Consider the following 13,389-nt stretch of genomic DNA (forward strand, 5'->3'; position numbering starts at 1 on the left):
ACTTTGAAAACGATGTCAAAGCCTTGGAAGAGTTTTTTTTTATTTGTTCATGGGATGTGGGCATCGCTGGCTCGGCCAACATTTATTACCCAACCTTAATTGCCCTTGGGAAGCGGCTTTCTTGAACCACTGCAGTCCGTTGTGTGCTGTTGTTGTGGTAGTAACTTAGATAGGGTGTTGATGTAAAAGTCTCGGAGTCTGGATATGGTCAACTATTAACTCATTTATTATTTATACATCTCAATTTACACTCTCCACAAGCCTCTCTAGCCAGCAACCTTTGTGCAGCTACTCTCTTCTTCCAAAGCTCATTATCATGTGACTGTTACATCATCATTACTACAGTGGGAGGGGTTTCTCTCACTGTTTCCAGCATTAACCCTTTCAGGCCCTTATACTACATCTCCCCCCAAGTCTCTGTCAATACATATACCAGACAGCCTACACCCTAGGATTCTAACAGAGATAGCTGCAGCTATCGTGGATGTGAGAGCTATGATTTTCCAAAATTCCTTAGATTCAGGAACAGTCCTATCAGATTGGAAGTTGGCAAATGTTATATCGCTTTTCAAGAAAGGAGGGAAAGAGAAAACAGGGAAATACAGGCTCGTGAACCTAACATCAGTCATTGGGAAAATGTTGGAATTCATTATGAGGGAAGTCTTAACAATGCACTTAGAAAAGCACAGTATGGTTAGAACAAGTCAAGATGGTTTTACTAAAGGGAAATCCTGTTTGATAAATGTATTCGCGTTTTTTGAAGATGTAACTAGTAGGGTAGATAAAGGGGAACCAGATGATGTCGTATACCTGGATTTCCAAAAGGCATTCGATAATGTGCCACACAAAAGGTTAATTGGCAAGATAAGGGTTCATGGTGTTGTGGGTAATATATTAGCATGGGTAGATAATTGGTTAACAGACAGAAAGCAACAAGTGGGTATAAACGGGACATTTTCAAGTTGGCAGGCAGTAAATAGTGGGGTGCTGCTGGGATCAGTGCTGGGGCTTCAGCTACCACAATCTATATTAATGACTTAGATGAAGAATCAGAGAGTAATATATCTAAGTTTGCTGATGATATAAAGGTAGATGAAAAGGTAAACTGTGGGGAGGACACTGAGAGGCTGCAAAGAGATATAGGCAGGATAAGTGAGTGGGCAACAAGATGGCAGATGGAGTATAATGTCGGGAAGTTTGAAGTTGTTCATTTTAGTCGTAAAAATAGAAAAGCAGAATATTTTTAAAGGTGTGAAACTTGTAAGTGTTGATGTTCAAAGAGACTTGGGTGTGTTTGTACAAGGAACGCAGAAAGTTAACATGTAGGTACAGCAAGGAATTAGAAAGGCAAATGACATGTTGGCCTTTATTGCAAGGGGATTGGAGTACAGGAATAAGGAAGTATTGCTATACTTGTACAGGGTTTTGGTGAGACCACATCTGGAGTAGTGCGTGCAGTTTTGGTCTCCACATTTAAGAAAGGATATATTTGCATTGGAGGCAGTGCAGCGAAGGTTCACTAGATTGGTCGCTGAGATGAAGACGGGGGTGGGGGGGGGTGGTGTCCTATGATGAGAGGCTGAGTAAATTGGGCCTGTATTCTCTGGTGTTTAGAACAATGAGAGGTGATCTAATTGAGACATACAAGATTCTGAAAGGGCTTGATAGGGTAGAAGCTGAGAGATTGTTCCCACTGGTCAGTGAATCTAGAACACAGGGACACAGTCTCAGGATAAGGGGCCAATCATTCAGGACCGAGATGAGGAGAAATTACTTCACTCAAAGGGTTGTGAATCTTTGGAATTCTCTATCCCAAAGGGTTGTGGATGCTCCATCATTGAATATATTTAAGGCTGGGATAGACAGACTTTTGGTCTCTCGGGGAATCAAGGGATACGGGAAGAGGGCAGGAAAGTGGAATTGAAGCCCGAGATCAGCCCTGATCATATTGATTGGTGGAGCAGGCTCGATGGACAATATGGTCTACATCTGCTCCTATTTCTTGTGTTCTTTAACATATTGTTTTTTGACTTTACCTACTACTCTTTCGTCCCCGCAAAGTCTCTGATTTCACAGATATAGTCTGTTAGGAGGTTTCGCGACTCTCTCTGATTTTGTTCTCGGATGATCTTGTAAGTCATGATTGCTGACTTGAATGATTTTGATGAAGGATTGTCGTATCGTGTTGGGTCTGGGGTTTTCTTCATCATCATCTGGGTCAGGCTGTATAATCGTGATTGACTATTGCCTCTGAGGAATAGTTCTGATATTGATCTTCACTCAGTTTCGGTAAGTCTCTGGCACAAAACATTTTGCTGTAATTTCAAGCATTCTATAAGAGTTTTCCCAGTCTCTTAGTCTCCAGTAGACCCAGACATCCAATCCCAGAAGCAATGTTTTAGGTAACACAGAAAGTTGTGTTTTTATCTTCCTGCCCATCAGTAACTCTGCGGGTGATATTCCACACAGCAATGGTATAGATTGATAAATTAGAAGTGAGATTGGGAGGTCTTCATTCTTCTTCAATAAGGACTTTTTGGTTCTTAAACCTCTTTCAACTTCACCATTCGACTGTGGATAACGTGGTGAACTTGTCAGATGTTTAAATCCCGTTTTTGTTGCAAATTGTGTGAAATATTTATTTGCAAACTGTGGTTCGTTGTCTGACACGACTTCGTCAGGGATACCATGTGTCACAAAGATGTCATGTCGAACTCGTACAACTGCTTCTGTTGTTGTTGAATACAATCTTCTCACTTCAATCCATCTTGAGTAATAATCAATGATTATTATGTAGGACTTTCCGTTGAACACCTGGACATTACCAAGGTTTGGTCGTAAATTGAGTAGTTATCGGAGGTTCTCGCTGTTCTGGTCTTTATATTGTACATATTCTGGATCAGATTTTCAATGTCTTTGGATATTTCTGGCCACCACACTGATGACTGTGCCCTTGCTCTGCACTTTGTTATTCCCAAGTTACCTTGATATAGAGGCTCCAAGATATCTAATCTAATGAACTAGGAATGACCAGTCTGTCATTATAAACTAGCAAATCAGCGATGATTGTGAAGTGTTTTCTATGTTCATAGAAAGTTTTCATTGTCTTCCCATTAGGACGTTCTTGTAGCCACCCTTGTGTTCAATACTGCCTTATTCCAATACATTCTTCATTGCTTTTCTGGTTGCGACTAATTTATTGCAGTTTCTGTATACTTGTTGGCTATTGTTGTGCAGTTTATTGTAAATATGACTCTATCTGGTCCACAAAGTTCAGATCTTCTTGTGTCAGATAGTCTACCATCGCTCTTGATAGCGCATCAGTGGAAGTTTGTATCTTTCCCTGAACGTATATGGTCTCATACATATACCTCATCTGCAGCTATCATTGTTGGTCATGTAGATTTATAGTGTGTCAATATGTCTGGCGAAATGAGAATTTCTTTAATCTTCCGGAAGGCTTGTTCTTGGTGTAAACTCCAACACCACGCTTGATCTTTTTTCAGAAATTGTCTTTGTGGTTCTGTTACCTACAATAAATGAGGTAGAAATTTGACTAATTGATTCACCATTCCAAGGAATCTTTGGAGCTGCTGAACGGAAGTAGGAGGGAATTCTGTAATGGCTCCTGTCTTCTGTGGTCTGCCATTATACCCTTACTTCTTACCATGTGTCCCAAGAAATGAATTGATGGCTTGGAGAATTCGCATTTCTCGTTCAATGTTAACTCTGCTTCTTGAAGCCGTTGTAAAACTACTCAAACTCTTTGGTCATGTTCCTGTACTGACTGCCCATGTACCAGGATGTCATCCAAGTGACAAATAACTCCCTTGAGCCCTTGTGAGATGTTAGACATAGACCTTTGGAAGATCTCTGGTGCGGAAATTAGCCCAAATGGTAACCAATTGAAACAAAACCTCCCGAATGGGGTTACAAATGTGGGTAGTAATCTTGAGGTCTCATTGAAGGGAACCAGCCAAATCCCACTACTGGCATTGAGTTTGCTAAACTCAATTTTGCCAAGCTGTCATCTGCTGAGGATATCAGATGAAGTTCCCTCGTTACTGCTTTGTTAATCTGTGTTAAATCCACACAGATACAAAGAGTACCATTTTGTTTTGCGACTGGAGCCAAAGCCGAACACCATTCAGTTGGTTTAGTAACAGGAGAAATGATTGCCACCCTGGTCATCTCTTCCAGCTGTTCTTCAACTTAGTTCATCAATGGGTGAAGTATCTTTCTGGGTGTAAAGATACACACTGATCTGGCATCTTCTTTTAGTGTGATTCATTACTTTATATCTTCAGTCTTCCTAGTCCTGAGAAAAGATCTGGATAGTTTGCTTGAAAGCGACTGTTTACCTGTGGCTGTTTGACTTTGTCAATCTTCTAAATCAGATGTCGGTCTAAGCTCGCTTTTCTGCTCAACAGGGAAAATTCCCGGTTTTGCAGGATGTACAGGGTTTCCATGATTTGTCTCCTTCTAAACTGGAGAGTTTATTGAAGCTTACTCTTCACTTCCCGTTGGGTCCCGCCTGGACCATTCAACTGTGTGTCTGCCATTTGTAGCAATGTCTCATCAACCATGGAGCTTGGTCTGATAGAACTGTGACACTAGCACCTGGGTCCAGTTTGAAATTCGTTAAATGTCCATTTACATAAAGGTTCACCATCCAATATGCTGTGGTGAAAGAGCAGGAGAGTGGGACTAAGTAGACAGCTCCATCAAAGAGCTAGCACAGACACAGTGGGCTGAATGGCCATCGACGCAGTAACATTCTGTGATTCTGTGAATTACACAAAACGACAGTTTCACAGTGATGGATTTAAACAATACTGAATGAGGTAATGAGCTCTGATGGTATAAAATCTATTCCCTGTTGATGTGTTTCTGCACTGTTATCTCAGGACCGATCCCTGGCCCTCTCCGAGTGGTCTCCTCCTGTGCTGGATCAATCTGTCATTCAGTTGGATTCAGTGTGACACTCTGAGGCATGACACTCGGAGGAGCGACACTCCGAGGTGTGAGTCTGAACACAGGAGCTGATACTGGATTCTGGGGATAGTTGGGTGCAGTTGGAAATCACTTGCTGTGAGTGTGTGACAAGCTCAATATGAGGGTTTACTGTGGGTGAAGGTGGAGTAAACATTGGCTTCTCAGAATAAACTGGACTGCAGACAGTGCACAGACTGTGCGGACTGTGACAGGGGAATGTCAGAGTTGTGTAACAGCAGTGGGCTGTGTAATCGTGCTGACCTCACCGGGCTGTGTAATCGTGCTGACCTCAACGGACTGTGTAATCGCACTGACCTCACCGGACTGTGTAATCGTGCTGGCCTCACCGGACTGTGTAATCGTGCTGACCTCACCGGGCTGTGTAATCCTGCTGACCTCACCGGACTGTGTAATCCTGCTGACCTCACCGGGAGGTGTAATCGTGCTGACCTCAACGGACTGTGTAATCGTGCTGACCTCACTGGGATGTGTAATCGTGCTGACCTCACCGGACTGTGTAATCCTGCTGACCTCACCGGGCTGTGTAATCCTGCTGACCTCACCGGACTGTGTAATCGTGCTGACCTCACTGGACTGTGTAATCATGTTAACCTCACCGGACTGTGTAATCGTGCTGACCTCACCGGACTGTGTAATCGTGCTGACCTCACCGGACTGTGTAATCGTGCTGACCTCACCGGACTGTGTAATCGTGCTGACCTCACCGGACTGTGAAATCATGCTGACCTCACTGGACTGTGAAATCATGCTGACCTCACTGGACTGTGTAATCATGTTAACCTCACTGGACTGTGTAATCGTGCTGACCTCACCGGACTGTGTAATCGTGCTGACCTCACTGGACTGTGTAATCATGTTAACCTCACCGGACTGTGTAATTGTGCTGACCTCACTGGACTGTGTAATCATGTTAACCTCACTGGACTGTGTAATCGTGCTGACCTCACCAGACTGTGTAATCGTGCTGACCTCACTGGATGTGTAATCATGTTAACCTCACCGGACTGTGTAATCGTGCTGACCTCACAGGACTGTGTAATCGTGCTGACCTCACAGGACTGTGTAATCGTGTTAACCTCACCGGACTGTGTAGTTGTGCTGACCTCACCGGACTGTGTAATCGTGCTGACCTCACCGGACTGTGTAATCATGTTAACCTCACCGGACTGTGTAATCGTGCTGACCTCACCAGACTGTGTAATCCTGCTGACCTCACCGGACTGTGTAATCATGCTGACCTCACCGGACTGTGTAATCGTGCTGACCTCACCGGACTGTGTAATCCTGCTGACCTCACCGGACTGTGTAATCATGCTGACCTCACCGGACTGTGTAATCGTGCTGACCTCACCGGACTGTGTAATCCTGCTGACCTCACCGGACTGTGTAATCCTGCTGACCTCACCGGACTGTGTAATCATGCTGACCTCACTGGACTGTGTAATCCTGCTGACCTCACCGGACTGTGTAATCATGCTGACCTCACCGGACTGTGTAATCGTGCTGACCTCACCGGACTGTGTAATCATGTTAACCTCACCGGACTGTGTAATCGTGCTGACCTCACCGGACTGTGTAATCCTGCTGACCTCACCGGACTGTGTAATCCTGCTGACCTCACCAGACTGTGTAATCATGCTGACCTCACTGGACTGTGTAATCGTGCTGACCTCACTGGACATGATTCAGGTCATGATACCCAGTGACACGGTTGCTGTGTTTGTCTATAAAATAACAGTGACTACATTTCAGATAATTCACAGACTGGGAGGCACATGAGGACATGAACGGTGCACGATAGCATCGAGTTTCAACAACATCTTTTCAAACATAGCTCAGGGACTTTCCAACAGCGATAAAAACAAGGGAGGGGCAGGGAGAAACCAACTGTGTGCGAGAGTCCAAAAACAACGAGACTGCAAAAGAGGCGTGTGAGGAGAGAGTGAGCAGGGTCAAAGAGTAATGTGACTGGATAGAAACAGGTGACTGTATTACAGAACAATGATAGAACTCACCCCTCACTCCCACCCCTCATCACCCTGTGACCTCTCTCTGAAAGAGCTCTCCCCTCACTCCCACTCCTCATCACCCTGTGTCCTCTCTCTGAAAGAGCTCTCCCCTCACTCCCACTCCTCATCACCCTGTGTCCTCTCTCTGAAAGAGCTCTCCCCTCACTCCCACTCCCCATCACTCTGTGTTCTCTCTCTGAAAGAGTTCTCTCCTCACTCCCATTCCCCATCACCCCATGTCCTCTCTCTGAAAGAGCTCTCCTCTCACTCCCATTCCCCATCACTCTGTGTTCTCTCTCTGAAAGAGTTCTCTCCTCACTCCCATTCCCCATCACCCCATGTCCTCTCTCTGAAAGAGCTCTCCTCTCACTCCCATTCCCCATCACCCTGTGTCCTCTCTCTGAAAGAGCTCTCCTCTCACTCCCATTCCCCGTCACTCTGTGTTCTCTCTATGAAAGAGCTCTCCCCTCACTCCCACTCCTCATCACCCTGTGTCCTCTCTCTGAAAGAGCTCTCCTCTCACTCCCATTCCCCATCACTCTGTGTTCTCTCTCTGAAAGAGTTCTCTCCTCACTCCCATTCCCCATCACCCCATGTCCTCTCTCTGAAAGAGCTCTCCTCTCACTCCCATTCCCCATCACCCTGTGTCCTCTCTCTGAAAGAGCTCTCCCCTCACTCCCATTCCTCATCACTCTATGTACTCTCTCTGAAAGCGCTCTCCCCTCGCTCCCATTCCCCATCACCCCGTGTCCTCTCTCTGAAAGAGCTCTCCCCTCACTCCCATTCCCCATCTCCCCGTGTCCTCTCTCTGAAAGAGCTCTCCCCTCACTCCCATTCCCCATCTCCCTGTGTCCTCTCTCTGATAGAGCTCTCCTCTCACTCCCATTCCCCATCATCCTGTGTCCTCTCTCTGAAAGCGCTCTCCCCTCGCTCCCATTCCCCATCTCCCCGTGTCCTCTCTCTGAAAGAGCTCTCCCCTCACTCCCATTCCCCATCTCCCTGTGTCCTCTCTCTGATAGAGCTCTCCTCTCACTCCCATTCCCCATCATCCTGTGTCCTCTCTCTGAAAGAGCTCTCCCCTCACTCCCATTCCCCATCACCCTGTGTCCTCTCTCTGAAAGAGCTCTCCCCTCACTCCCATTCCTCATCACTCTATGTACTCTCTCTGAAAGCGCTCTCCCCTCGCTCCCATTCCCCATCTCCCCGTGTCCTCTCTCTGAAAGAGCTCTCCTCTCACTCCCATTCCCCTTCACCCTGTGTCCGATCTTTGAAAGAGCTCTCCCCTCACTCCCATTCCCCATCGCCCTGTGTCCTCTCTCTGAAAGAGCTCTCCCCTCACTCCCATTCCCCATCTCCCTGTGTCCTCTCTCTGAAAGAGCTCTCCTCTCACTCCCATTCCCCATCGCCCTGTGTCCTCTCTCTGAAAGAGCTCTCCCCTCACTCCCATTCCCCATCGCCCTGTGTCCTCTCTCTGAAAGAGCTCTCCCCTCACTCCCATTTCCCATCGCCCTGTGTCCTCTCTCTGAAAGAGCTCTCCCCTCACTCCCATTCCCCGTCACCCTGTGTTCTCTCTCTGTTCTGGAAATTCTTCCCCCACTCTGTCTGGTGGAACATTGGCGGGGGGTGCGGGGGGGGGCGGGGGAGTAAATGCTGTCCAGGATGTTCTGAGAGGCAAGTTTGCCACATTTGAAAAGGACAAACAAAAGGCATCATTTAGCCGTGTTTGGAGCAGGAGTTAGTCGATTTGTGTAGTCGATTTTATAGCAGAGCACTTACTGAACAGTGGTAGAATTGGGCAGAGTGAGCATGGATTTACAAAGCCAATGAATGTGGTTTATTTGGACTTTCAGAATTCCTTCGACAAATTCCCACAGAAGTGATTAGCATGTAAAATTAAAGTGCATAGGATTGGGGGTAGTGCATTGCGATGGATAGAAAATTGGTTGGCAGACAGGAAACAAAGAGTAGGGATAAATGGGTCTTTTTCCGAATGGCAGGCAGTGACTAGTGGGGTACCGCAGTGATCGGTGTTAGGACCCCAGCTATTCACAATATATATTAATGATTTAGATGAGGGAACTAAATGTAATATCTCCAAATTTGCAGATGACACAAAACTGGGTGGGAGGGTGAGTTGTGAGGAGGATGCAAAGAGGCTTCAGGGTAATTTGGACAAGTTGAGTGAGTGGGCAAATGCATGGCAGATGCAGTATAATGTGGATAAATGTGAGAGTATCAAATTTGGTAGCAAAAACAGGAAGGCAGATTATTGTCTGAAAGGCTATAAACTGAGAGAGGGGAATATGCAGCGAGACCGGGGTGTTCTTGTACACCAGTCGCTGAAGGTAAGCATGCGGATGCAACAGGCGGTAAAAAAGGCAAATGGTATGTTGGCCTTCATTTGAATTTTTTTTTGTGTTAGAGATACAGCACTGAAACAGGCCCTTCAGCCCACCGAATCTGTGCCGACCATTAACCACCCATTTATATTAATCCTACATTAATCCCATGTTCCTACCACATCCCCACTTTCCCTACCACCTACCTACACTCAGGGCAATTTACAATGGCCAATTTACCTATCAACCTGTATGTTTTTGGCTGTGGGAGGAAACCGGAGCACCCGGCGAAAACCCACAGAGTCACAGGGAGAACTTGCAAACTCCGCACAGGCAGTACCTAGAATCGAACCCAGGTTACTGGAGTTGTGAGGCTGCGGTGCTAACCACTGTGCCACCCAAGTCTACTACATCTGGTATTCCCAGGCAGTCTCCCATCCAAGTACTAACCAGGCCTGAGTCTGCTTAATTTCGAAGATCAGACAAGATCGGGCGTTTTCAGACTAGTATGGCCATAGAGCCAGAGAGTCATAGTGAGAGGATTTGAATACAGGAGCAGGCATGTCTTGCTGCAATTATGCAGGGCCTTGGTGAGGCCACACCTGGAATATTGTGTGCAGTTTTGGTCTCCTTATCTGAGGAAGAATGTTCTTGCTATGGAGGGAGTGCAACGGAGGTTTACCAGACTGATTCCTGGGATGGCGGGACTGACGTATGAGGAGAGGTTTTGTTGGTTAGGATTATATTCACTGGAGTTCAGAAGATTGAGGGGGGATTCATAGAAACCTATAAAATTCTAACAGGACTTGACAGGGTAGATGCAGGAAGGATGTTCTCGATGGTGGGGGAGTCCAGAACCAGGAGTCATAGTCTAAGGATATGGTGTAAACCTTTCGGGACTGAGATGAGGAGAAATTATTTCACCCAGAGAGTGCTGAGCTTGTGGAATTCGCGACCACAGAAAGCAGTTGAGGCCAAAACATTTATGTTTTCAAGAAGGAGTTAGATTTCGCTCTTGGGGTGAAAGGGATCAAAGGGTATGGGATGAAAGCGGGAACAGGTTACTGAGTTGGATGATCAGCCATGATCATAGTGAATGGTGGAGCAGACTTGAAGGGCCGAATGGCCTACTCCTGCTCCTATTTTCTATGTTTCTATGTAAATAAGGGACCAAACACCTGTTTCTGGACAGTAGCAACTTTGATTTGCTGAGGTTGTGAGGGCCGGTGTTAGTCACCTGTGGGAAAACCAATTCTATACATCACATCATTAAGAACAGGAATGTGTTATAATAATCACCGGCATTCCCGATCCAAGATATCTGAACTCCCTCCGCCTTCATGTCCAGCACACTCCAATCAGCATCCCTGATCCCCAACATCCAACCTGGGAGTGAACCCCTGAATCCCACTCACAGAAACAGCAGTCTCCCTGCGGCATCATCCACAGAGAAACTGATGCCCGATAGTGGTTTACAAAGTTATGAGCGGCATGGACAGAGTGGATAGTCAGAAGGTTTTTCCCAGGGTGGAAGAGTCAGTTACTAGGGGACATAGGTTTAAGGTGAGAGGGGCAAAGTTTAGAGGGAATGTGCGAGGCAAGTTTTTTACACAGAGGGTGGTGAGTGCCTGGAACTTGCTGCCGGGGGAGGTGGTGGAAGCAGATACGATAGCGACGTTTAAGAGACATCTTGACAAATATATGAATAGGAAGGGAATAGAGGGATATGGGCCCCGGAAGTGCAGAAGGTGTTAGTTTAGGCAGGCATCAAGATTGGGGCAGGCTTGGAGGGCCGAATGGCCTGTTCCTGTGCTGTACTGTTCATTGTTCTTTGAATGCCTGTGAAAACCACCCTTGAATCTGCCTCCACCACACTGTCAGGCAGTGCTTTCCAGATCCTAACCACTCACTGGGTAAAACAATTTTTCCTCATGTTGCCATTGGTTCTTTTGCCATTCACCTTATATCAATGTCTCTGGTTCTCGACCCTTCCACAAAATGGGAACTCTTTCTCTCTGTCTGCTCTGTCCAGACCCCTCATGATTTTGAACACCTCTATCAAATTTCCTTTTACTCTTCTCTTCTCTAAGGAGAACAGCCCCAGCTTCTCCAATCTATGCATGGAACTGAATTCTCTCATCCCCGGAATCATCCTGCACCTTCTCTGAAGCCTTCACATCCATCCTAATGTGCGGTGCCCAGAATTGGACACAATACTCCAGTTGAGGCCAAACCAGTGTTTTATAACAGGTTCATCATAACTTCGTTGCTTTTGTACTCTATGCCTCTGCTTATCAAGCCCAGGAACCTGTGTGCCTTTTAAACCACTTTCTCAACCTGCCCTGCCACCTTCAATGATTTGTACACATCTACCCCCCAAGTCTCTCGGCTCTTGTACCCCCTTTAGAATTCTGCCCTTTATTTACTATTGCCTCTCCTTATTCTTCCTACCAAAATGTAGCATTACACACTTCTCTGCATTAAATTTCAGCTGCCATGAGTTCACCCCTTCCACCAGCCTGCCGATTTCCTCCTGATGTTATCACTATCCCCCTCACACTTCACGATACTTCCGAATTTTGTGTCATCTGCAAATTTGAAATTGTGCCCCGTACATCCAGGTCGCAGATAGATATTAAGTTAAAGCAGTAATCCTTGTACTGACACTGGGGAACAGCACTGTATAACCTTCCTCCAGTCCAAAAAACAACCCTTCACTCTGTCAGTAAGTTTGGGGAGCTAGATTTCAGCTTAACTTGACCATTTTCACACTGTATCCTCTGTAATAACTAACAAGGTTCAGTACGCTATCTTAATACCAATATGTGACCAAAGAGGTACTTTTTGTGTCTTGTATCAGCAACTGTATTAATCAGGTTAATGTATTAAGTAGTAACCCATCAAGAAACAACGATTACAAAGCAATGGACTTTGATTGAGTTGTAATTAATGAATTAATAATCATGCTGGAAAGAATGGGCTTTCATTTAAAAGTATTAAGTTTAAAACTAAGTCTTAACGGTAACATAAAGTCAGCAGAAAAAGTATTCTGACCCTGGTAACATTCAACAACTTGGCGAATGTGGAATCAATTTCTGCATAAATTCATACTGTCCAAGGAGATAACAATCGTAATGAACAGATTTTTATCACAATTATTGACGTGTATTTTATCGATTAAGCCCCAATTAGAGTAGAGTGGTAACTGATATCACAGAGTCTGGACCAACCATTGGGCAAATCACAAGGTGGTCTGATGGTCAAAAAGGGAGAAAAATCAGGGTCCACAATGCTTCATCATCACAGGAACAACAGAAGTGTTCGGAGGGAGAAGCTCAAACCAACAGCCAAGTTCTCCACTTGACGAAAGACCAAGATCGAAAAGAGATCAGGGTCGGTCACCCCGAGCCCAGTACTCATCCAGGAAAGACGCCTGTGAAAGCTGGAAAGTTAGATCCCCAAGTTTATGAAGTATATTGTACTTTCAATGCTAAGTATTATTTTACTTTCAATAAACTCTCCAAATTTATTAATCAAGTATCCTGTTGTTTTAATTGGTTTAGTCTTGCCTGAACAGTTGAATTTGGGTCCATAAAAAAGGACTTTCAACTCTCTGTTTCCTGTCACTTGGCCAACTTTGTATCCCTGCTGCTACTGTGCCTTTTATTCCATGGGCTCTACTTTTGCTGACAAGCCTGTTATATGTCACTTTATCTTTTGAAAGTCCACATACACCATATCAACTGAATTACCCTCATCGACCCTATCTGTTACTTCATCAAAAATCGCAGTCAAGTCAGTTAAACACAATTTGCCCTTTACAATTCTGTGTTGGCTTTCCCTAATTTATCCACACTTGTTCAAGTGACTGTTAATTTCATCCAGAAATATCATTTCTCAAATCTTTCCCACCAAGGTTAAACTGCCTGGCTTGTACTTTCTGGGCTTATCCTTGCACCCTTCTTTTGAACAAGGGTGTAGCATTTACAATTCTCCAGTCCTCTTGCACCACTCCGTATCTGAGG

General features: G+C 45.4%; 1 pseudogene; it reads right to left on the minus strand.

The window, feature by feature from the left end:
- Positions 1-9,765: 9,765 nt before the first annotated feature.
- On the minus strand, positions 9,766-9,884 carry LOC137346345 (5S ribosomal RNA; annotated as a pseudogene).
- Positions 9,885-13,389: the final 3,505 nt, after the last annotated feature.

The sequence above is a fragment of the Heterodontus francisci genome, chromosome 29 (assembly GCF_036365525.1).
Source record: "Heterodontus francisci isolate sHetFra1 chromosome 29, sHetFra1.hap1, whole genome shotgun sequence".
In the NCBI taxonomy this organism is placed as follows: domain Eukaryota; kingdom Metazoa; phylum Chordata; class Chondrichthyes; order Heterodontiformes; family Heterodontidae; genus Heterodontus; species Heterodontus francisci.